The sequence below is a fragment of the Sturnira hondurensis genome, unplaced genomic scaffold (assembly GCF_014824575.4).
Source record: "Sturnira hondurensis isolate 20B ecotype Veracruz unplaced genomic scaffold, ASM1482457v3 Scaffold0014302, whole genome shotgun sequence".
NCBI lineage: Eukaryota > Metazoa > Chordata > Mammalia > Chiroptera > Phyllostomidae > Sturnira > Sturnira hondurensis.
Genome location: NW_028086933.1, coordinates 650,526 through 678,111, shown reverse-complemented (window position 1 = coordinate 678,111; position 27,586 = coordinate 650,526). Strand labels below are relative to the sequence as shown.

General features: G+C 36.5%; 1 protein-coding gene and 1 non-coding gene across 2 annotated transcripts in view; one reads left to right on the top strand and one right to left on the bottom strand.

The window, feature by feature from the left end:
* CTNNA3 (catenin alpha 3) overlaps positions 1 to 27,586 on the bottom strand; it is a 1,522,505-nt gene that overhangs the window by 1,226,891 nt on the left and 268,028 nt on the right. The window lies entirely within an intron of this gene.
* Positions 24,185 to 24,316, top strand: LOC118998530 (small nucleolar RNA SNORA66). Its single transcript, XR_005068882.1, has one exon. It is a non-coding gene; the product is annotated as a small nucleolar RNA SNORA66 (small nucleolar RNA).

The window sequence follows — 27,586 nt, the reverse complement described above, 5'->3', positions numbered from 1 at the left end:
AGATTGAGTTAACAGTGTGACCTTTGGTACAAGGACAAATGGAAGGTAATAGACCTTTTCAGTGACCAAACCTGTGGTCTTGCCTGAAGAATGAATGAAATTATCTAACCTTGTCTACAGACTTTCTCTTTCTTTTTTCTTTTTTATTTACTTCTTGCTCAAGTACAGTCTTCCATCCCCCACTTCCATCCCAGCCCACCCCCCCCCCTGTGCTCCGCACCTCCCTCCCATTTCCACTCCCCTTAGTTGTCCTCCATGTGTCCTTTATACTAGTTTCTGTGAATCCTTCCCCTTTTCCCCTGAAATTCTCTCCCCTCTCCCCTCTGGCCCCTGTCAGCCTGTTCTGAATTTCAGTGTCTTTGGTCATATTTTGCTTGCTTGTTTGTTTTGTTGTTTAAGTTCCTGTTAAAGGTGAGATCATATGGTATTTGTCTTTCACTGCCTGGCTTATTTCACTCAGCATAATGCTTTCCAGTTCCATCCATGCTGTTGCAAAGGTTAGGAGCTCCTTCTTTCTTTCTGTGGCATAGAATTTCATTGTGTAAATGTACCATAGTTTTTTGATCCATTCATTTACTGATGGGCATCTAGATTGCTTCCAACTCTTGGCTATTGTAAATTATGCTGCAATGAACATTGGGGTGCATAGGTTCTTTTGGATTGGTGTTTTAGGGTTCTTAGGATATAATCCCAGCGGTGGAATTGCTGGGTCAAAAAACAGGTTCATTTTTAGTTTTCTTAGAAAATTCTATACTATTTTCCATAGTGGTTGTACCAGTCTGCAATCCCACCAACAGTGAACTAGGGTCCCCTTTTCCCCACAACCCCTCCAACATTTGTTGTTTGTTGCTTTGTTTATGATGGCTATTCTGACAGGTGTAAAGTGGTATCTCATTGTGGTTTTAATTAGCATCTCTCTGATAGCTAGTGATATTGAGCATCTTTTCATGTGTCTCTGGATCCTCTCTATGTCCTCCTTGGAGAAGGACTTTTTCTATACCACTTGCTTATCCAACTTGTTTACAAAGCATTCCTCCTCTCTCAAGCTCGTTTCATTGTTACCTCTACCAAGAGACATTTTAAAATTTGTTTATTTCTGTGACCTGTTTAGAAGCTCCTAAGATATTTACCCTTTTGAGTACCCAAAGAATTTGTTGTCCCTTAACATAATTCATAGTCAATGTACTTGACGAGCCTATGGATTGTTTAAAAGACTATCCCCCAAAATACATTACCTAAAATAAATAGTACAATAAACAAGGTTTAACAGAGTAAAATGTTAGAACCATAGTTGAGTGTCTTCTAACTTAAATAGATGTTATTCAACTCTTAATTTATTCCTACTTGGGAAAATTAAAGCCCACATTGAAACCTTTAAACACTAAGAAACAACCCCAGTTTTTTATCTGTGTGCTTGATTTTATTGATTTCATTTGTTTGTAACTTCATCCGGGGCTCAGTACATTAGAGTCTGGCATGGAATCTGCCACTATAGGAATTAGACTTTTTTTCACTCTTAATAGCTGTATCAAGGTCTTTATGTGTATGCAGGTCTCTGCTTTTATCCCTAGAAACTCTTTGAGTAAAAATCATCTTTGTCCTAACTTCCCATATGATTCAATTTAAATTGAATTTAAATTTCCATGTGACTAAAATGCTGCCAACTTAGAAAGTACTTATACATCTTACCATGATAATGACTGTTTCCTTAGCTGCTAATACTCTTCTAGTTAAAAAAAAATAAGGCTTTATAATTTTGCAACTTCTGATCTCCTATTGTGTGTTAATTTTCCACTGAGAAAGTCCACTTTTTCTCTCCGACCTCTGAGAAAGAATTTTCATCTTTTTTCTTTGGAGGAGCACTTTTATTTTTTTTTCCAATTTTTTTTATTTAATTATTTTTCAAGTACAGGTTTCTGTCTATTACTCCCATCCCATCCCACCCGTGCTCCCCCCTTTCTCCCATTTCCACCCTTCTCAGTTGTTGTCCATGTATCCTTTATATATATTCCTCTAAATCCCTCCCCTATTTCCCCTGAAATTCCCTCCCCTCTCCCCTCTGGTCACTCTCAGCCTGTTCTCTATTTCAGTGTCTTTGGTTATATTTTGCTTGCTTGCTTGTTTTGTTGTTTAGCTTCCTGTTAAAGGTGAGATCATATGGTATTTGTTCTTCAACACCTGGCTTATTTCACTCAGCATAATGCTTTCCAGTTCCATCCATGATGTTGCAAAAGGTAGGAGCTCCCTCTTTCTTTTTGCAGCATAAAATTCCATTGTGTATATGTACCATAGTTTTTTGATCCATTCATTTACTGACGGGCACCTAGGTTGCTTCCAACTCTTGGCTATTGTAAATTGTGCTGCTATGAACATTGGGGTGCATAGGTTCTTTGGGATTGGTGTTTTAGGGTTCTTAGGATACAATCCTAGCAGTGGAATTGTTGGGTCAAAAGGCAAGTCCAATTTTAGTTTTCTGAGAAAATTCCATACTGTTTTCCATAATGGTTATACTTTAATTTTAAATTCAAGAAAACAATTGTAAGTATATGTTTTCTCATAGATAATAGGCATTTAGTTGATGATCATGAAACAACATTCTGCCCAAATTTATAACAAAGAAAGGCCAACTGGTGATAGAGGTCAATGCAAAACAAATATACAAATTCCATTCTATTCAAGTTCATTTCATGTTAGTGTGTTTTTAGTATTAGAATCCTTGTGGTGAATTATGATATTGGTAAAGGCACTTAATTCAACTAAAACTCTGCATCAATTTTTAGCCATAGTGCTGAAAGTAACAGAACATTCTGTTTCTGTAATTCGCCTGAACAATATATTGTAGTCATTAACAAGCAAAATTAGAACTGCACCTACCAATTACTGAACAAAAATTAGAGCTGTAAATAATGCATAGTATCTCAATCTAGGCAGATGACCTTATCAGCTTATCTTCCAACCATGTGTAACAAAATAATGGCTGATAAGGGATATCAACATCTGTTCTAAAGTGAAATTAAACTTTTATAAATCAAATTAGAACTTCCCTTCAATAAAAAATATCACTGAGATTGATTTAACTTGCAACAATATAAATCTTATTTTTAACTCTTATCTCAGTGACAGAATTAGGAGTCCCTGTCACATGACTCCTTTCCTGGGTATAAATTTCAGGTGCTTAATAAATTTGTTCATTTGATTTGATATTATGCATAGATTTGTAACCATTCTTCTTCTTCAAAATCATATCAAAACATTGCAGTTGTAAAATTGTTTTCTGAATTGCTAATGTAAGCAAAAGATATTATCCAGTCGAGAGAAGAGAAATCTGGGAGCAGAAGAGTACATACATAGAGAAAATTGGAGGCAGAGGAGAACATCAGTGAGAAAATTAATTTGATGTAGTTGAATACATTTTAAGTTTAAAAATTTGAGGTGATTGTAGGTATCTGATTACCCTGAAATTACATCAAGATTGAGTCCTTTTCTCCATGTATATCTTGTCTCCATTCATATATTTTCTCTGAGGATTAGATTTCCTTATGTATATTTGCATCTCTAAATATGTACTGATTTATGTTTTTCAGTAAACCTTATGTGCCAAGTGAACACCAAACATTATGCTAACAATGGGAAAGGGAGGTGTGTAGAGGGATGACTAAGACCCCATCCTTGCTGCCTGACAGTAAAATTTTTCAAATAGAATCTACAAATTTGGCTGTATCTATAAGCTTTTAGGGGATTCTTTAGTGACTAGAGTCCATTCACCCTTATGTGGGTCAATTGGATCTAAGGCATTTAAGATATGTAATTTGGAAGGTGAAAATAATATACACTTTGAAGTATTAATTCTTAGAAATATAAGATAATATCTAGTACAAGAACTGTATTATATGAGAATATTTATTAAATAAAATAAAATTAATTAAATCCCATCCTGTAATATAAATTGAAATTCACCGATAGAAACAATTTAAGCTGATTTTAATCTGTTAGCTTTATACATTTTTACCTTCACTAGAGATCCTTCCAACCACCTCTAAGAAGATCTTTGAATGAGTTTGCCTCAAATGTTATAACAAACAAATTTAATCTCACTTAAAAAATGCTATTCTTGGCCTTCATAACCAAATCACTAAAGAAGTGCTGGCAAGGCTGTGGTGAAAAGGCAACCCTAGTGCACTGTTGCTGAGAATGCAAACTGGTGTGGCCACTGTGGAAAACAGTATGGAATTTCCTCAGAAAATTAAAAAATGAAACTGCCTTTTGATGCAACAATTCCACTGCTGGGATTATAATTTAAGAATCCTGAAACACCAATCCAGAAAAACCTATGCACCCCAGTGTTCACAGCAGCGCAATTTACAACAGCCAAGTGTGGGAAGCAACCTAAGTGCCCATTAGTAAATGAGTGGACAAAAAAACTATGGTACGTTTACACAATGGAATTCTATGCAGCAGAAATAAAGAAGGAGCTCCTACCCTTTGCAACAGCATGGATGGATCTGGAGAGCATTATGCTAAGTGAAATAAGCCAGGCAGTGAAAGATAAATGCTATATGATCTCACCTATAAGTGGAAACTAATCAACAAAGCAAACAAGCAAAATACAACCAGAGACACTGAAATAAAGAACAAATAAAGCATCATGCTGAATGAAATAAGCCAGGTGGTGAAAAACAAATACCATATGATCTCACCTTTTAACATGAACCTAAACAATAAAACAAAAAAGCAAGCAAATTATAACCAAACACACTGAAATAGAGAATAGGTTGACATGAACCAGAGGGGAGAGGAGAGGGAATTTCAGGGGAAAAAGGGGGAAGGATTTACAGGAACTAGTATAAAGGACATGTGGACAACAACTAAGGGGATGGAAATGGGACAGAGGTGGGGAGCACTGAGAAGGAGGCTGGGATGGGAGCAAAAGACAGAAAACTGTACTTGAACAACAATTAAATAAAAAAATAAAATCAATTGATCAATAAAATATAATAATAATTTTATATAATTTAATACTGTCAAGAAAATAAGAATCTAAAAATTTCCTTTGATTTAAGGAAGTACTGATAGTTCTATCCACTGTTTTGAATCTACTAAGTTCCTGCAGAAATTTATATAATTTAGTATCCTAAACTGTAATATTTATATTACTAGTATTGGGCAAGAAAGCAAAAGTTCAATAAGTGCTAATAGCTACCAGAGCTTCAAACCCTGATCAACCTATTAGAATTAGTAAATAACATTAACTGTTAGGATATATGGTGACTACACAGAAATTTCATGTTGAACATAAGTTGAACCATATGATCTGTTCCTATTTCATACTGCTATTCAGAACTGATGCTCTTTCAAAGCATGACTTTCACGTAAATCTAAAATCCATTTAAAAATGTATGGCTTTTTATTAATTGCTTACTCTCCTAAGTAAAACTATTTTTTTTTAGTTTTTATTACAAATGTTGGTGAGATGATTCTATTCTTTATGTTATGGTTTCATTATAGCTCTTCAAAGAAGGGAATCAATTAGAAGTAAAAATGAGAGGGAGACTGATTATGGAACCTGGAGAGGTAAACTGATGTGGTACCATTTCATATTCATATTGAAAAGTAAATGCCATGTATTACATTGTGCTTTTTGTTTTATACTAGATTGTGGGAAGACATGGTACAGTAAAGTTTTACTTTTTATTTTTCATGGAAAGCTGGGTTAACAGTGATGAATCTAGTGAAGAAGCCGTGCAGTTGCTCCTCAGTTTCTGAAGGTTTTGGTGTGGTGTTAATTATACCAGGTGAAAATAAATCAGGAGTTAAATAAAATCTTTAAGTTAGAAGACATGCACCTGTGACACTAATGTTTTATTCTGTTTAAACTTGCTTATTATATGATTTATCCCAGATATTCATAAGCAGTGTCATGTAACAGGGTTTTAGAAACTGGAATGTACTGTACACACACAAGACAACCACCTGGGACTGCTCAGTGTATGCAGTTCACAGCAGTGCCACATCCAGGAGAGGAGCCCTGGTAGACACTGAAGATGTTTTTCAGAGAGACAGAAGTTAGGTTTGTTGTTCTAACAACAATAAAATATGTGTAAGCAATGACCCAGTAAGATCACTGCTATTCTAGAAATTATAATATCTTAATGAAGATGTTTCTGGGGGAGGAGAATATAGTCAAAAGTTATACCATGATATTTTTTTCTTTTCTTTCAAAAATATTATATGGTATTATCTCCCTACTAACCCTATCCCTGAGCCTTTAGCATACCATACCACCATTCTAAAAAGCCAGCTGTTTCTCAATGATGTGCACATGATAAGACTAATCAATTCTGTGTGCTTGAGACTACTGGTGCCATAAGAAGGTCTATTAATTGGAGATGATGTTATAAGGATACCTTGGAGATGGATAAAACATTTTATCCTTTAAAATGGGAAAAGCCCTGTAAAGCATAGGAAGTGCCTTGATTTCATTTTTGTATGGTGTTGAGTTGGTGATAGAGTTTCATCTTTTTGCATGTAGCTATCTAGCTCTCCCAACACCATTTGTTGAAGAGGCTATTTTTACTCCATTTTATGCTTCTGCCCTCTTTGTCAAATACTAATTGAACACAGAGACTTGGGTTTATTTGTGGGCACTCTATTCTGTTCCATTGGTCTATGTGTCTGTTCTTATGCCAATTAGCAGACTGTTCTAATTACAGTGGCCTTGTAATACAGTTTGACATCAGGTATTGTGATCCCTCATACTTTGTTCTTTCTCAAAATTGTTGTGGCTATTTGGAGTCATTTATGGTTCCCTATAAATTTTTGAAATGTTTGTTCTATATCTATGAAATATGTCAGTGGTACTTTAATAGAAATTGTGTTGAATCTATAAATTGCTTTGGGTAGTATGGACATTTTGATGGTGTTACTCCTTCCAGTCCATGAACATGGTACATGTTTCCATTTGTTTGCGTCTTCCTAAATTTCTTTCTTCAGTGTCGTGAAGTTTTCTGAGTATAGGGCTTTTACCTCCTTGGTTAGTTTATTCCTAGGTATTTTATCTTTCTTTTTACTATATCAAATGGGACTTTTTCCTGATTTCTCTTTCTAATTTTTATTGTTTGTGTACAAAAATGCCTTTGATTTCTTAATATTGCCTTTGTATCCTGCTGTTCTGACACATTGCACTTACTAGGTTGAGTAGTTTTTCAGTGGAGTCTATAAGATTTAAACGTAAGTCAAGACACCATAAAAGTCCTCCAGGAGAACGTAGGCAGGAAAATATCAGATATTCCATACAGCAATATTTTCACCAATATTCCCCCTAGAGCAAGTGACATAAGGAAAAAATAAGCAAATGGGATCTCATCAAAATATAAAGCTTCTGCACAGCTAAAGAAAAGAGCATTAAAATGAAAAGAGAACTAACTACATGGGAAAACATAATGGCCAATGATACCTCAGACAAGGGCCTGATCCCCAAAATATATAAAGAACTCACATGACACCACTCCAAAAATGCAAACACCCCAATTAAAAATGGGCAAAGGCCTTGAACAGATACTTCTCCAAGTAGGACATACAGAGGGCCCAGACACATGAAAAGATGTTCAGCATCACTAGCCACCTGAGCGATGCAAATTAAAACCACAATGACATACCACTTCACACCAGTCAGAATGGCCATCATAAAAAAATCAACAAGCAACAAGTGTTGGAGAGGACGTGGAGAAAGGGAACCCTAGTGGGCTGTTGGTGGGACTGCAGACTGGTGCAGGCACTGGGGAAAACAGTATGGAATTTCCTCAAAAAAATAAAAACAGAACTGCCTTTTGATGCAACAATTCCACTGCTGGGATTATAATTTAAGAATCCTGAAACACCAATCCAGAAAAACCTATGCACCCCAGTGTTCACAGCAGCACAATTTACAACAGCCAAGTGTGGGAAGCAACCTAAGTGCCCGTTAGTAAATGAGTGGACAAAAAAACTATGGTACGTTTACACAATGGAATTCTATGCAGCAGAAATAAAGAAGGAGCTCCTACCCTTTGCAACAGCATGGATGGATCTGGAGAGCATTATGCTAAGTGAAATAAGCCAGGCAGTGAATGACAAATATCATATGATGTTACCTATAAGTGGAACCTAATCAACAAAAAAATAAGCAAGCAAAATGAAACTAGAAACATGGAAATAGAACAAACCAATAGTAACCAGAGGGGAGGTGGGAGGGAATAAAGGGGGAAAAGGGGGGAGAGTCATCAAGGAACATGTATAAAGGACACATGGATGGAACCAAAGGTAGATAGGATCAAGGGTGGGAAGTGAAGATGGCTGGGGTATGGGGCAGTGGTAGGGGGAAAATGGAGACAACTGTACTTGAACAACAATAAAAATGTTTTAAGAATAAAGAATAGAAAGCAAATCAATATTTGAACTTCATGTCTTTTTTTTGTAATAACCAAGTACTGCCTCCTCCATCATATGAATGTGTAGCTGGATGGTCTTATAAGGATAATGCCAATGTATGTGTCTTAATCTTAGCAAGCTGGACACTCAGCCACTAGTATAAGACATATCAGCTTTGAGAAAGAAAAAGCTATGTTACTGAGCCTTCCATATGTCTATTCAGCCACCATATCCACATTGTACATGGACACTTTGAGCAAGCCACAGGGATCATTTGCCCATCTAAAAACTGAGTATCTTTGCTGATGTGTATGCCTTTCATAGACATTAAGGTAAGACAAGAATATCCTCACACTGCATGACAGTTTTAAGAGCTTTCCTCCAAATATTGTCATCAGTTTCCCAATATTTTTTCCTTCCAAGTCCCTAGCAACTCAGCCAATGTTTTAGGCCGTGTTAATGAGTGAATATATATTGATATCTTAGGACATTTCTACTTTTATGCAAAATTAACAACTGGATGCAAGGCTCAGAGCTGAGTCCATTGGAAGAATTTCCTTTCCTACTGTTTTTCATAGTCATTACTGCATGGGGTTATTGGGCAGCTCCTAGTCCTCCAGCTGATTTCAGTATACCATGAAAATTCATCCATAAGTCAGGACCACACTTTTTTTTCTTTAATAGCATATCATAGGAAACTCCCCATGAAGCCATAAGTTTGGATTGAGGAAGATTCAGAGAATAGAAGTACCAAGTACCATGGGTGTGTAAGTCACCTACTTATTCAGTATACTTATGCCTTCTGGGTCTCTGCAGGCCTGCTCTTGATACATCACTTCCAATTTATAATGCAGTGCTGCTGAGCACATCCAGTTTTTATGGTTCACTATATTAGGTAACATGTAGTTTACCCTGTGGTCAGGTGGGTGTTCAGTTCATAAACAAGTGAGAAAAACTGCTTTTCAAATGGGAATCGTTGTTGACAAAATAAGAGTCTGTGCCACAATTTTCCTTTGGGTCTTGTCAGAAGCTCCAAATAGTATCTCTTTCACATACAGTTCCAATACATTGAGTCATCTGGGCTATAAAATCCATGAGGCAGGACAGTTTGCTCTTCAGATAGGACCCACTGCAGAGCTTTCTTTCTTTCTCCTGGCTTCTCTTAAACTGGCAGTCACACCCAGTAAACGGATGGCAGCAGCCTACTTAAGGGGTAATACATATTGCATTCAAAATCCAAAGAGTCTCGCCAATAATTATGCCTAACTCTTGGTGGTGAAGAGGGTTCAAGGTGTAGATATAACAATTTGTTTTTCACTTTGGGAGAAATACCCTGCTTTAGTCTCAGGGTAATTTTAGTAACTTCACTGATGTGGCAGGCCCTTGAATTTTACAAGGTTTATTCCCCACAGTCTGACATGCATATATCTTATAAAGGTGACTAGGATACTTGCCACTTTCACCAATTAGTTTAAATTAGCATAACATTATCAGTGTAATGGACATATTTCATGTTCTATTGGATACAAAGGAAATTTAAATGCCTCTGGATTATATGTGACAGTGATCAGTTGAATATTACCACTTATGGCAAAAACTGTAAACATATACTGTTGTCCTTGCCGTATACATGTATATGACCTGTGGTTTTTCCTCACCAATGGAAATATAAAATAAAACACTTCCAGGGGACTCTACTAGTTTACTCCCATAAAAATACCACAGTTGGAATAATGTGCAATTGGCATCACCACCTGAGTAAGTTAGCAAAACTATATTCTCATGCTCCATAACCCATATGACTTTTGTGCTCACCAGTCAAACAGAGACAGGGGACTGCTGTTGGATTCATAACATTACCATCTCTCTCAAGACCACCATAAATCTTTAGTGACTGCTGCATCAAGATGGCATTTAAGATCTCAGGGGATCAGTATAAGTTTAGAGCCAGAATCTGATAACTCAGAGGGTTTATTTCCCTTTCTCCAGCATACCCTGGTAGAAGGCTACAGGGTTCTATATATTATGAAGATTTTCTTCTCCCACTGTCTTTCCGGGTTATTTCTGCATGGGACTATAGAGCAACATCTATCCATTTACAGGTATTCTCAGTAAACCATAAAGATTGATCCATAAATCAAGACCATGCCTTTTCATCATGTATTACTATGTCCTAGAAATATGTTTAGAATATACACAGTATACACCCATCGCAATGTCCTTTTACAAAGGGACCTGGCCTATCCCTCATTTGAGAGGCTCTCGCATGGGTATTAGCATACATCCAAAAACAGCAAGGTGACTTATCTCTTCCCCTAAGACCTGACACAAGGTTTTAATATTTATCAGGTGGTAATTTTGAAGGCTGCACATGTATTTTAATCTTACAGTTGCATAGAATTTCACTATGGCTATAGAATAATGGTTCCCAGCATGTGGTCCTCAGCCCACCAGCATCACCTGATTACAATTTCAGTTAGAGCATCTTTTCATATGTCTATTAGCCATCTGTATACAGTCCTCTTTGGAGAAGTGTCTATTTGCCTATTTTTTAATTGGATTCTATTGTTGTGGTCAAGTTTTATAAGTTCTTTATACATATTGGATATTAACCCCATATCAGATGAATTGGCAAATATGTTCTCTCATTCAGTGGGTTTTCTTTTCATTTTCTTGATGTTTTCCTTCACTGCACAAAAAGTTTTTAGTTTGATGTAGTCCAATTGTTTATTTTTTCTTTTGTTTCCCTTGTCTGAGGTAAAATATTAGGAAAAAAATATTGCTACAAGCAAAGTCTAAGATTTTACTGCCTATGTTTTTTTTAGGATTTGTATGGTTTTGAGTCTGACATTTAAGTCTTTAGCCTATTTTTAATTTACTCCTGTGTGTGACATAAGAAGGTGGTCTAGTTTCATTTTTCTGCATGTATCTGTCCAATTTTTCCAACATCATGTACTGAATAAATTATCTTCAGCCCATTGCATGTTTTTGCCTCCTCTGTCATTTATTAGTTGACTATAAAGATGCAGTGTCACTAATCATCAGGAAAATGCAAATTAAAACCACAATGAGATATCACCTCACACCTGTCAGAATGGTTATAATCAATAAATCAATAAACAACAAATGATGGTGATAATGTGGAGAAAGGGAAACCCTTCTACACTGATGGTAGGTACACAGATTGGTGCAGACACTGTGAAATCAGTTACCTCAAAAAATTAAAAATGGAACTGCCTCATGACCCATTGATTCCACTTCTGGGAATTTACCCAAAGAAATCCAAAATACTAATTCAAAAAATATATATGCACCCTTACATTCTTCACAGCATTATTTATAATACCCAAGATTCAGAAGAAGCCCAAGTGTCCATCAGTAGATGAGTGAATAAAATGGCTATGGTACATTTACACAATGGAATACTCCTCAATCATAAGAGAGAAGAAAAGTTTTACTGTTTGCAACAACATGGGTGGATCTGGAGAACACTATGATGAGTGNATCATGTACTAAATAAATTATCTTCAGCCCATTACATGTTTTTGCCTCCTCTGTCATTTATTAGTTGACTATAAAGATGCAATGTCACTAATCATCAAGAAAATGCAAATTAAAACCACAATGAGATATCACCTCACACCGGTCAGAATGGTTATAATCAATAAATCAATAAACAACAAATGATTGTGATGATGTGGAGAAAGGGAAACCCTTCTACACTGATGGTAGGTACACAGATTGGTGCAGACACTGTGAAATCAGTTACTTCAAAAAATTAAAAATGGAACTGCCTCATGACCCATTGATTCCACTTCTGGGAATTTACCCAAAGAAATCCAAAATACTAATTCAAAAAATATATATGCACCCTTACATTCTTCACAGCATTATTTATAATACCCAAGATTCAGAAGAAGCCCAAGTGTCCATCAGTAGATGAGTGAATAAAATGGCTATGGTACATTTACACAATGGAATACTCCTCAATCATAAGAGAGAAGAAAAGTTTTACTGTTTGCAACAACATGGGTGGATCTGGAGAACACTATGATGAGTGAAAGAAGCCATTCAGAGAAAGACAAATACCATATGATTTCACACATATGTGGAATACAATAAACAAACTGAACTAAGGAGCAAAATAAAAACAAACTCACAGAGAACAGGCTGACAGCTCATGGGAGGGGAGAAACTGGGGAGCAGAGTTGATAGGGGAACTCAAGAATCAAAGATTATTTAGCTTCACTTACAGTTAATAGGCTTAGTGATTAATGCATGTATAAAGCTGGTTCCAGGAACTGGAGTGAATGATCAGACCTACCTTCACTCCAGAGGGCCTGCAAGCAGTTTAACTTCTGTGCCCCAGGAGGATTACCAGCAGTCAAGATGATATCTGAACCACTGTACCCCAAAGAGAGAATACCCAATGACCAGGATGGACATAAAACAATCACTGGTCAGCAGATGAAGAGATGCTATGAAAATTGCCAACTGAAACTTTTATCTAATTAACCTTTCCCCCTGAATTCCAAACCCCTTACCACCCTTTTCTTTTCCTTATGTAGAAGGCCAGCTTGCAATGAGATGTTAACACAGTTTTAGGGAGCATAACACTCCATCTCCTCAGATCACTGGCATTTGAATAAAGCACCCATAAAGATTCAATCCTTGTGTCCCATTATTGGTTCTGGTAGTGACAGGCAGCAGAAAGCCCAGCTTTCTGGTTTCAGAGGGATTGAACAAAAAAGAAAAAGAATTCATGGACAAGGACAACAGAGTAGTGATTGCAGGGGCAGGGTGGAAGTGGAAGACAGTATGTGGGGATAAATTGTGATGGGAAAAATACAATAAAAATGAACTATTAAAAAAGAGTTTCAATCAGAATTGACAATTTTCAGATCCCACTTCAGACCAACTGACTTAGAAATTCTGGAGGTGGGGCCTAGAAAGCTAGATTTCAACAAGCTTCCCGAGTGACTCTGATACACAGTAATGTTTGAGAACCACTCCCAGAGATCCTTATAAGCCAAACCCACCTTCGTGTCTTGTTGGTGTAGTTCCAAACACCTTGTTCATAATGAATAAGGGGCGCAGGCTGGCCTCCATTATTCTGAGACACCCCCATTAATCCTATTAAAATCAAGGAACCCAATTCTATTATACCATAACCCACTATCATCTCCTTCCTACAGAGAACAGCAACCACAGAGCTATTCAAAAATACTGTCATCCCCACACCAACACATTTTTTAGTGCTCTGACTAAAACAGCATCCTATGGTTTCCTATGGAGTATGGTTCAGAGTTAGCTGATCTATTACAGCATTTTGATTTTCCTAAACCTTTAAATTCCTTCTTCTACAGTATTTCAGGTAAACTCAAACATTTCTGCCTCATTAACTATAGATCATCATTGAATTCAGGCTTCAATTAATAAACTTCATAGACTATTAATGCTTCCCCTAAGTACCCAAGACAGTATATCAAATCTGAAATCTCAAGTGAGTACATCAATTCTAATGAATTTAGTCTGATAGACCTTAGCATCCATTCTCCATGTGTGCCAATATAGATTAGTGAGGTCTTGAATTCTTTCACTGTATGAACTATTCCTCTTAAGGTAGCCTGTGTACCTTCCCAACTAGGCTATGCTGAGTCAATAAGATATGGTAAAGGTGGATCGTGAAGTTATTCAGCATTAGTTTGTTAGGCAAGTAAAAGGCTTTTATGCACTGAAGGACTCTATGTCTTAGTGGGACAAAGAATTAGGTTTAGGGTTAGAAGTTCCTCATCAAATTTGCCTTAAAACTACAGATGATGAGAGACTCTTTCATTGCAAGTCTGCAACAGATGGCTTCTTATTTGCCTACAATGTTCTTTATTGTGTGTTAATAGTTTTTAACTACTCCTTTTCCTTGTTTACCCTCCTTAGCATCATAAAAAGAAGCCAGAAGACTCCACAATCTTTAAATATGTTATCATTGTCATACAAGTAAGTATCACTTGACTCCCAAAAGCCTATCATCCATCTATATTTCATCCAATGTAATCACCAGTGATAAGTTAAGAAACTATAGTGCCACCACAGGCCATGAATTAACCATGTCTCATTTTCCCCTTCTTTACACCTTGAATATATGATCAAACTAATTCCAGAATTCCAAGTTTTGTTCTGTTTCTCAGGACCTTTTTGGTGTACTAGAAAGTAAACAGTAAACAGATGTCATGCCTAAATTAAAATAATAAGGGGGTTTAATAAAGGGATAATTTAATAATGCTTCATGCCAAGTACAAAGAAACATAAGGCATTGGTTCTCTATGTATGGTCTCTGGACCAGCAGCACCAACATTACCCAAGAACTTTAAAAAATGCAAATTTGGAGCACCACCTCAGACCTACTAAACCAGAACTTCTGGGGATGGGGCTCAGCAATTTGTTTTATCAACTTTTTCAGGAGATTCTAATACACACAAAATACTGAGAACCACTGAAATAGATATAATACAATAACCACATGCTAAAAGCCATGGAGTATATCACTCTTAGAACCAAAGAGCAAGAAAATGAGTAGTAACTGGGACCCAGAGAAAGTCCTGTAGAGACAGCCACTTTGAAAAGATCAATGACTTTTTGTCAAGAGAACCAGCCTACTCTAGAAAACTCCATAACAAGGGGATAAGATAATTATAATCCAACCTCATTCGCTCACTTCACCCAGTTTTCAACCTGGGCTCCCAAGTGGCTTTACTCTACCAAAAGCAATCCTTATACAAGGAACCTGGTGTGTCCACCTGGTCTGGATGGGAATACATTTGCAAATGATACCTCAAATAGGGGCTAATTTCCAATATATACATAAAGAATTCACACAACTCAACAACTAAGAACAATGCAATTTAAAAAAATGGTCAGAGGAGTGAAACAGATAATTTTTAAGGAGAACATACAGATGGCCAATAGATACATATATGAAAGGGTGCTCAACATCACTAGTCACAAGAAAAATACAAAACCACAATGAGATACCACCTCACAACTCTTAGAATGGCTATTATCAATAAGACAAAAATAAGTGTTGGAGAGAGTGTGGAGAAAAACAGACCCTCAAACACTGCTAGTGGGAATATAAACTGATACAGACACTATGGAAAACAATGTGGAGGTTTCTCAAAAACTTAGAAATAGAGCGAGCATATGACCCAGGAAACCCTCTTCTCAGTATCTACACAAAAGTTTAAAAACACTTATTTGTAAAGATGTACCCTTATGTTCACTGCAGCATTATTCACAATAGCCAAGGCATGGAAACAACCTACATGTCCTTTGGCAAACAACTGGATGAAGAAGATGTACTACATATATATAATGGAATACTATTCATCCATAAAAAGATGAAATATTGCCATTTGTAAAAACATGTATGGATCTTGAGAGTATTATGCTAAGTCAGATGGAAAAAAGACAAGAACCATATTATTTCACTTACATGTGGGACGTAAAACAAAAAGCAACAAATGAAGAAATAAAACAAACAAATAAAACTCATAGATACAGACAATACAGTGGTAGTTACTAGAGGGGAAGGAGCTTGGAGGGAAGACAAAGAGAGTAAAGGTGGTCAAATACATGGTGAAGGAAGGGAGTAGACTTCAGGTGGTGAGCACACAATAGAGTATACAGACACTGCATTATGAACTTATAGACCTGAAATTTATATAATGTTATTAATCAATGTTACCCAATAAATTCAATTTAAAAAATAAATAAAACAAATGACATGAAAAGCTTTCCAAGCCCCAGATCTCTGCCTTGCACATTACATATTACTTTTTTCTATATCAACAACTGAGTGTACTGTCCCATTAATATAAACCACAACGCTAGTAGCAGAAACCTACTTTGTCATAGTCAAGTCATTCCATGAAGAAAAACATTATGCTTATTTTGAAGACTATCTTGAAAATGTGCACTAGTTGAAACTCAGTATTCTGCTTATGTCTGCATTGGATATTGGGTCCTGCTCTGCCTAGTAACTCTTTCTAAGAGAGAGTACACAACCTATAGTCTCAACCTTCAGACTATGTTCAAAGCATCTCAAAATGGTCATTAGGTAACCTAGCACATAAAGCTCTGTTCGGTGAATAGAAATAATAATTGTTTGGACAAGTCAAATTTCATCACTCTGTAACTAAAAAGGAAAGATATAGACAAAAGTCAACCACCAGAAGTAGGAATTAGCACACAAAAAGAAATGGAGTCCATAGTAATGGTGGAATACTAGAGTAAAGATCCATGAAACTTGTGTCACTAAGAGGACAATAACACTATCTGGTCCCTATTCTTAAGGTCCTGTGATAATCTGCTACCCATCACATGTGTTCTCACATGACTCCATTATCCCATGGTTTACACAATCAGAAATTGCTGAAGCAACACACACTGGCATTTCGTTGTCATTCCCTCCTCCTGCATGCTTGCTGGATCACTTTTTCAATACTCAAAAAGAGACTAAATTATAAAATCACATCTTTGAAACATTTTTTCCTATCTTAAAAGTTAAATGACATGAATAAAGAGTACAGAAAGACTTCATTAATTATATGTGCCAGTTAATAGAACTGAGCATAATGCTCAGAGGAAAGAAAGAATTCTAGAATTGGATCAAACTACTAAAATGCTGAAAGTTAACTTAGAGACCAATTAGTCTAACCCCTCATTTATGAGTAAAGAAATTGGGAGCTAAAAAGTAAGTCAGAAGGGGCTAAGCTATTTGCCAAAGTTGACACTGGAGCAGAACCAGAATCACAGCTACAAATTTCTACTTCAAAACTTTTTTATCTATTATCATAAAAAAGTTTTGATTCTCAAAAGTTAACTTCCATTCTTGATCTGATGACTCCTTTTAACCTCTTTAGCTTAATTGCAACATCTTTGAAAGGTGCTGATATAATTGTGACTATGGGAAAAATGTTATTTCATTTTGTAAAAATGTTTGAAGACAGCACCATTACAATCATGACTCATCTCTAAAAGTTTAATGGTTCAACCTTTGCTTCTGTCTTTTTTGCGGCATGATTAATGCAGTCTATTTCTTGCAACTGTCACAAGGACCATGAAATCTCACTTCTTTCATAGTGATTTAGTTTGACAAAAGTTTGCACAAAAACAACTTTTCCCTGAATGCTCATGTACATAAATTTACCAAATAAAGATTACACCATTCACTCACCATCACCAAGTGAATTAGTATTTCATCTGACATCTCCTAGCTAAACATTTGTGGCAAGTCTAAAATGCTTCATAAACCTCTTCTGCATTGCCACTTTGCAGGAAAATGTGTATGAGGTGGCAATATGAATGTAAGAAAAATAAAGAATAAAGGAAAGGATAAAAAGGAAATGAATGAGGATAATAAGCCCGGGAGACAACAGATGCAGCACCGAGAAAAAAATGAAGAGAAATAATAAGAATAGGCATGTTATGTCATTGTGTATATAGACAGGTATGTATGTATGTATGCATGTGTACTGGTGTGTGTGTGTGTGTGTGTGTGTGTGTGTGTGTGTGTATGCAGCTGGTCTCAAACACATGGTAAAAAAAGAGGTCATTATTACATTGTTTTGACTAATCTGCTGTAAAAGAAAAATTTTGGTGAAAACAGCATCAAACAGGGTCAATTTAATTCTGATCAATGTACAGTGGATATCACAGGTAATATATCAATCTATTATTTCTTCAGAGAGCTCAAATAGGATGATAACAAACAAAAAATGCTAACCTAATTAATCACCCTGTTGAGTGACCAGAGGTAGAACATTACACGCCTGAGAATACACTGAAAATGTCAGTGCTGCCTTGTATGTACCAAGAAACGTTGGCAGCCTGCAAATGTATCTTTACTTTAAAATATTGCCACCAACACATTCAAATTAGAAAGGAAGAAGTAAAATTATCTCTGTTGTCAGATGATGTGATCTTATATAGAAAACCCTAAAATATTCCAGAAGAATAATATTGTTTGAATAAGCAATCCATCAAACTTACAAAATACCAAAGCAATGCACAAAAATCAGTTGCAATTCTATATGCCAACAATGAATGCTCCAAAAAGAAAATTAAGAAAGCAATTTCATTTATAATAGCACAAAAATACTTAGTAATAAATACAATCAAAGAAGTAAAGACTTTTACACTGAAAGCTACAAAACACCGAGCAAAGAAGTTAAGGAAGATGCAAATGAGTGGAAAGATAGCCTGTGTTCATGGGGTAGAAGACTCAATATTGTTAAGATGTCCATACTACCCAAAGAGATCTACAAGTCCAATGCAATCCTATCAAAATCCCAATGGCAATTTTTTGCAGAAATATAAGATTTCATCCTAAAATTCATACAAAATCTCTAGGGATACCAAGTAGCCAAAATAATTTTGAAAGAGTACGAAGTTGGAGGATTCTATTTCAAAACACATTGCAAAGCCACAGCAATCAAAACAGTGTGATAGCTGCCAAAAACTCTAATAGACCCATAGAATAGAATAGAGAGCCCAAAAATAAACCCTCATATATTTGGTAAATGATCCTCGACAAGGGTGCCAAGACCACTCAATGCAAAGGACAGTCTCTTCAACAAATGGTACTACAAAAACTAGATATCCACATGCAAAAGAATAAAGTTAAACCCTTGTTTTACACCACATACAAAAATTAACTGAAAAATGAATTAAAAATCAAACCATAGGACCTTAGCTATATAATTTCTAGAATAAAACATAAGGGAAATGCTTTGTGACAGAGAGTAATGTCAGTAAAATGGCAACACAGACATTTTTAATACTTATCCCATTTAACCAGTGCTCCCAAAAAACATCAACTTGAAAACCAGCTGCATGTGAAAATACCTTCATGAGGACCAAGAATTCCAGGTAAGGGATTATAGCACCTTAATGAAGCACATAAATAAGAAAAGATGCATTGAAGAGGGTAGGAAAAGTAGATTCACATTATATACAGCACCTTTCCCCTAAAACCCGACAACTCAGCATGTAGACACTCTCCTAGTGAAAAAGAAACATGAACTTGAATGAAACCACAGAAGACCCCAAACTTCCAAAGCAATCTTAAGAAAAAAAGAACAAAGCTGGAGGCGTATGTTCATTGATTTAAAACTATATTATAAAGCTAAAGTAATCAATGCACTAAGGTAATGACATAAAAAACAGACACATAAACCAACAGAGCAGAGCTGACAGCCCAGAAATAAACCCACACATATAAAGCCAACTCATATTTGACGGAGGCCATGAATATTCTAGAGGAAAACAATATACTCTTGAATACATGGTGTTGCACTAGTCACATGCAAAAGAATGAATTAGACACTTAGTTAGACATCAGTCACTAAATGTTTACTCAAAATGGATTAAAGACTTAAATGTGAGGTCTGAAACCATGAAACTCCTACAAGAAAAAGTAGGAAAAATGCTCCTTGCCATCAGTCTTTGCACTATTTTTTAGATATGACACCAAAACACAAGCAACAAAAGCAAATATAAGCAAGTAGGACTACTTTAAACTGAAAAGCTTCTCCACAGAAAAAGAAACAATTAGCAAAATGAAAAGTTAATCTATGGAATGACACAAATATTTGCAAATGATCTATCTGATAAGGGCCTTCTAGCCAAGATGTATAAGAAACTCAAACAACTCTACAGAAACGAAAACTGGTCTGGCTGGTGTGGCTCAGTGGATTGAGCACCAGCCTGCAAACCAAAGAGTCATCAGCTCGATTCCCAATCAGGACACACGCCTGGGGGGCAGGGCAGGTCCCCAGTAGGGGGCATAAGAGAGGCAACAACACACTGATGTTTCTTTCCCTCTCTTTCTCCCTCCCTTCCCCTCTGTCTAAAAATAAACAAACTTAAAAAAGAAAAGAAAACTGATTTTAAATGGGAAGAGAACTTGAATGGACATTTTACAAAAAGACATACAAATGAACAGCAGGCACATGAAAACTTGCTCAACATCACTGACCAACAGGGACATGCAAATCAAAACCACAATGAGATAACCCCTATATCTGTCATAATGGCTATCATTGAAAACAGATATCAAGTGTTGGCAAGGATGTGGAAAAAGGGAAATCATGTGCACTGTTGTTGGGAATGCAAACTGGTACAACCACTATGGAAAACAATATGAAGGCTCCTCAAAAAATGAAGAATAGAACTACCATATGATCCAGAAATCCCAATTCTGGGTTTATATTCGAATGAATTGAAAGCAGGGTCTCAATAATGTATTTATATATCCATGTTCATAACAACACTATTCACAATAGCCTAGAGGTGGAAACAATCCAATGTCCATTGACAAATGACTCGATCAACAAAATGCTCTATCATAAACACAATGGAATATGACTCAGCCTCTACAAAATGAAATCCTGCCACATGCTATAAAATGAATAAAACTTGAGAACATTATGCTAAATAACTCCATTATATGGTTTCACTTACATGAGATATCTAAAATAGTCATATTCGTTGAAACGGAAAGTTGAACTGTGGTTACCAGGGTGAAGGGTGAAGGGTGAAGCTGTTTAATATATACAGAGTTTCACCTTTGCAAGATGAAAAGGGTCTGAGATTTATTTCACAACAATGTGAAAATACTTAACACTATTGAACTGCAAACCTAAAAATGGTTAAAACGGTAAATTTCATGTATTTTTACCACAATAAAAAAGAAATCTTGCCATCAAAAGTAGATATTAAATAAGTAACTAGGTAAATGCTTCTATTTACCAAAACAAGTTCCAGAGGAACTTATGTGACATGTCTCCAATAGGATGAAGTTATATTTTACTTAGAATGAATAAATATCCAAGGCTGTGATTTCCTGTGCTGCTCAGAGAGATGATGGAAGAATTAAATAAATAGTTGGATAAAAGGGGAGGAAAATTTTAGAGGTTCACACCGTGGAAGATATTCACATAGGAAAGCACATTGCAAAGTTCACAAGACTGTTCCCATAACATATTTTACCATTAAAAAGCCTATAATTAAATATCTAGTTCTGTGTATCTTTCAACATATAAACCCAATTAAATGCCAGCTGAAATAGCATTAAATTACTACTTCTAAATAATTTCCTCCTACATCCAAATAAAGCAAGGAAGGTAAATGGCACTAAAAACAGCAGTGATGTCCTTCACAAAAAAAAAAGTCCTTAAAACCAGTTTTCTGAGATATCAAATTTGTAAGAGTAAAGAACCAACATACTCTTCTGATGATCCCCCAGATATGCTCACAAATACTTTTAAGTATTACTTATTTCAGTCTTACTCCTAGTTACTACAAACTAGAGTGGTTTTATAATATAAATACTTTTTGAGAATAAGCTTAACTGCCATCTTTTATTTTACTCTTCCTCAATTTGACACATATTACATGGGTGCCATGAAGAATGTGACTAATGTAAAGGAGTTCACAAAATTGTAATGTGAAGGCTTCTTCTGTTCCTTTGAATCGGCCTTAAAAGAAGTAATACAATTGAAATTTGGAGGTGAAAAGTTTTTGACATTGAAGCCCTTTGGGTAATTACTTATGGCCAGAGTCTATAGTGGACATATAAAAGAAAATGAATTAATAATGTTATCTGAAGAAGAAGAAAGAAACATGCAAAGTGAGTTTTGGAAAAATAGGAAAGAAAATGAGACAGACGAAGGAAGAACAAGATCGGCCCCCGAGCTCTATGTACAGAGGACCATGGAGGGAAGAAAACAGACCACAGATGACTTTAAACAAGCAATACAGTATTTGAATCAAATACCTGACAAAAGTAATTGATAGCGACCAAAAATATCTGGGATTGCCTGTGTCAATGGGTGAGGAAGGAGCTTGACTACAGAGAAACACATTGAAACTTTCTGGAGAAAGGGAAATCGTTTTTATTATACTTATGGTTACATGGGTTTCTACATTTCTCAAAATTCAGTCGACCATTAATTAGGTACATTTCATTGTATTCAAATTATACCTCAATAAATCTGGTTTTAAAAAATCAAATGCTTGGAAAAGCATATTCTTATTCATGTATCTGACCAAGTGTGTAAGAGAAAAAGAACACCAGAAGGCTGCTAAAAAGAAACTTGCATGAATAAATAAAGCAAGAAAAGCATAAAACAATCCCATAATCTTAAGGAACAACATGCTCCGGAAGACTAAATTTTATTAAATATTCAAGCTTATGATTTTAAAGTTCATCTCTCCTGCTACCCCAAACCCAATACTTTTTCTACACTGCTGGGACCAAATTCATCAATTATGTCACACACACACCTCCACCCCCATAACCACACGATTCTACACCCCGTGTCCTCTCTGAACCTGGATCGCAAGAGCTGATTTTTTAAAGAATTATGTCTGAAAGTCTTACAAACAAAACATTGAAATGACAATTGAGGGAAATTATTAAAGGTTTCTTGGTTTTTTATTGGAGCCACCATTCAGAAACAGGGAATAGAGGAGAAACAACTAAGTTGAGTATTCACCAGGTTGACAACCTGAGGAATAGCATTGGGAGGAGAAGTCACCAACATGAGACCTCTGGTTCAACACATCAGAGAACCAGAAATAGTCACTGTGGTGGAAAACTGTGAGGGGAGCAGAAGCTGGAACAGCACAGAGCAGAGAAGGGGCTTAGAGGTCTGAAGTGACACAGTCATTGACTCTGTGACTGCAAACCTGTTTGTTACTAGTCTACCCCTAGGCCCTGACAAGCAATTCCCTATAAAATAATGGATGCTCAATAAATATTTGACAAGTGGATGGGCAAATGGATAGGTGGATGGATAAATAAATGACTGGTCTGATCCATGAAGGGCCTATGTGTGGTAAAGAGTTTGGACTCTGGTCTGAAATCCAGTTCTTTCCAATCATGGTACTAGGTGGCCATTTATGAAATAGGTCACCAGTAATTTGTTAATAATTAAAGCCAAAGTACTACAATTTGAAAAATACTTTTTAAATATAATTAAGAGCCTGTTCAAGATTGCTCCTATATTATCCCCATGTTCATTCTAATGTAGTTTACTAAGTGAGGTAGTAAAGGATGGACTTATAGTTAATTCACCAAAAAATGCACATACAGTAATCTATAACCTATCTGTTCTAAGCTAGTTGTCACTGCCACACTATCAATAACCATGGCAATCATAAATTGTTAAAGCATGTACTGGCACTTATACCTTATTAAAGCCTAAAAATATACTTTGGAGTTTTGTCAAAATTGGGGTACATTCAAGGAAGTCTGTTAGGCCTGTGGATGTCATTGGTTACATGACACCACAAAGGGCAAGAGAGTCACTGAATAATTTAAGAAAGAGAGTGATATTATATAATTTGTGTTCAAGAAAAAAATCATTTCCGTGACAGCAAATTAGTGGGCTGTGTGAGAGTTGACAGGAGAGTTGACAAAATTGTAGGTGAGAGATGAAGAAAATCTGAACTAAGGTGATAGCAACAATGCATATGCAGAAAAGAGGATAAAAGTGAACGGGCGGAAAATCAACAGACTCGTGTATGGGCCAGCCAGACGGGCAAACTGAGGCAAAGTGTCTTGGGTTAAATAATAGGGTCAAATACAGAAGCTGAGTAGGATGAAAAGGAGGAGGGACAACAGGCAGGAGGAACAAGTTCTCTTGTTAGACACATGGGATACGAGGATGCCAAACTCAGAGAGGTCTGGAACACACGCGCCATTAAGAATCCTTGGGTGCAAACTCGATCAGTAACTCTGCGTGATGTTGCAGAAGTGAAGGGATCCAGGTTTGCTAAGTAATTGTGGTGATAGAAATGTATTGGCCTCAGAAGCTACTGAGGTGGTCCATTCTATCCTAGGACCGTGTATTAAAAAAAAAAAAAAGAATCCTTGGTACAGAGGTGGTGGGAGAAACAGCCTACGGAGAGTGTGTATATGGAGTTCAAACTGAGAAAGTCAGCCAGAACTTGGGGGGAAATGCAGTTTTAAGGAGTAGGCAAATAAAAGAAGCCCAAAAAGAAGTTACACATAATTAGACTCTGAGACCAATCAGTTCCTCCAAATATAGTTCCCATTAGTGCAATTTCTGTCACAATGTAGGCATTTGTAATTATGGTGAATAATTAGAAAGCAAAAACTAGGAAGGAAATACAGCAATCATCTATACCAGGGATGGGAAGTAAGTTTCAATTTAAAAATAACTGCAGTCAATTGGGTATGACGATCTAGAAAACTGTGTCATAGAGATTTTGAGGTCGAGATTGGCTCTAAAGGAAGACTTGCAAAACTATTATGCAACATTGAAGCCATGAGTTCAGGAGGGAGAAGGAATCATTCACAAGTTACATGTTGCCACCACTGATACTTTGTTTTTATTACATAAAATTTAGTACATATTTTATTATATAATTCTAACTTTGAATACAAGTTCATTATAATGTCAAAGGATACAAAGATAAATGAAGACTATGTTAATGATCTCTGCCAAACTGCTCTGGTCCCCTGAGGTAACTAACTGAGGTAATGACAGAAAAATGTTTTGCAGTTTGCCCCTTTCTCCTGTTTTGCCCCTTTCCCCTGTTTTGCCTCTTACCCCTTTCTCCTGTTCACCCACATATACAAATATCAAGGGTTTTATTTTGTTTTTTCATAAAACTGACAAAGAAAGACACTACAGAACACAGATAAAATTTCCAATGTCCAAAGATATTGTTGAAATTGTCTATAATTTTATTTTAATACTTAAAAGATATTATCTATCATTATATACATAAACATAATTTATTTTTCATTTTTTTCTCTAATCGGGCTTGCTTGCTACATTGATCTTATCAGGAACCCAGCGTACATGCTCAGACCTTGCCTCCTCTATCTCCACTAACTCTCCTCCAATTCAATGTCATGAATTGGACTTGCACTTACACTGCCTCCTCAAATGTGTGCTCCAGCCAAGCCACTGACTCCAGGGTCAGACCCCACTGCCACTCAACACCTTCACTTCCTCGTCTAATGGCCAAGCAGACTTCCCTCCAAAATGCAACTTACCACTTTCTCCTCATCCCCAAATAGTACAACTGATAATTGTGTTAAATTTGGTGCATTGTTCATTCAGCAAATTGATTGACAATTGAGCAATTTTCCTCCACAAATTCTATTAAAGAAGTGACTACAAATAATACCTAAAGTATCTTAGGTGAAAATGTATCTTAGGATTTATACTCAGGCAAACTATTCATTACTATAAATGAAACCAACAATCTCAAATACTTAAGAACTCTGTAAGCAGAGCACTCCTGAGTGCTCCCTCGAAAAATTCCAGAGCCACAAACTCCAGCCATCCAAGAGAGGAACCGAAACAAAGAACATGCGAGGAGAGACATAATAGTAAAAGGGTTGGTGAAGAATATGAACCAATTTTTAAATGGAACCAGTAACTTCAACAAACTTTTTAAATGGATTAAATAACTTTCATAACTATGGCTACAAAATAAAAGGAATATATTAAATTAAGACAATGTATAGAGAGTAGTATATCAGAAATTAGGTGATGAAGGAGGTAGAGAGTGTGTGTGTGCTATTTTTTTAGCTTTCAAACAACTAATGGCTACCCTGCTTTGGATATATGCTCACACATTGTGCTGTACAGGCCTTCGTATCATTCCCACCTATGCTTTCTGCCTGTGACCACCAGTGCAATAATGGAACAAACAGCAAATGAGTCAAGTTTAACTTGACTACAGGAAATGTAAAGTTAAAAAATAATGTTAATTTCAAATGCTCACAGTGGTTTATACTTGTCATAACAATAACAGGGTATTTTATGCTCTATATTATTTGCAGTAAAGAAATATTTTTCGGAGTGAAATCAGAAGCCCCTGCAAGTTTACTTCAATTCTCTTTTCTTTCACTAAATTCAAGTAAAAGTAAATTAATACTTGGTATTTAAAATGCCTTGTACTCTGTGATCCCATTTTTCTAAAATTATATCTAGCTATATTTTGCTCAATAGAGACACATTGAGAGATGTCTGGAAAGATTTTCAAATGCTGAGAATGGTTATTTCTGGAAAGTAAAATTTGAAGTGATTTTCTGCCTTCTTACTCTTCTGTGTGGTTTAAATTTTTATGATAATAATATATGGTATAGAATACAATGATTTATTGAAATTTTTGCATAGGACCTTAGTATGAACAGAATGATTCTAATAGTTAAAACTAGTCAACTTTACAAAATCACCATCACCAAAGGCAAAGCCTTGCATGGTTATTAATACCTGAAAGAAATCCAAACTACATTGAAAAATCCACAAGATTTTGTTTTTTGTACGTCATAGAAAACTTATCTTGACTTCTGGCCAAGACGGAGGCATACGTGGAAACACTTGCCTCCTCACACAACCAAGTTTAAAGACAACAAAGTTTTAGTAACAAAAATGCAACCAAAACACAGAAAATTAGACTGTACAAAAGTCCCACAACAACAAATCATTCAGCCAGACTGGTAAGAGGGGCAAGGTCAGTGGCTGGCAAGCGGGGTCGCACAGAAAAAGGTGGCCAGACGGACCCAGGTGCCCAGGCGGTGGTTGGCAGATCCCAGGTGTGGGGTGGCAATGGGTGGACCCAGTGGGGGTGCAAGGAAGCTGGCTGACCCCGGTCATACATTCACACTCATAAACCAGGCAAAGGGGCAAGCAGTGGGACAGACAACGTAAACCAGGGCCCCAGCGATGGGAATTAAAGCCTAAAAGCACCAAATGGAAAAACTTTCAGGGTCAAGGTGCCAGGAGACGCTCCCAGGCTCACAGAGAATTTGTTGGAGAGACCCACAGGGTCCTGGAAGGTGCACAGGCCCACACACCTGGGAGCCAGTACCAGAGGGGCCCAGTTTGCTTGCGGGAAGCAGCAGAGAGGACCAAAATCCAAGAGAGAATGGAACAAACACCATTACCTCTCCCTGACCCCACCCCCACATATAGCATCACAACCCAGCTACTGGGTTGCCCCACCCTGGTGAACAAACACCTAAGGCTCTGCCCCTCACACATTACAGGCGCAAACAGACCAAAACATTATGGCTCAGGAAGAACGGCTCAAAGCCCCAGAGCCAATACTTCTAAGCAACCAAGAGATAGCCAAC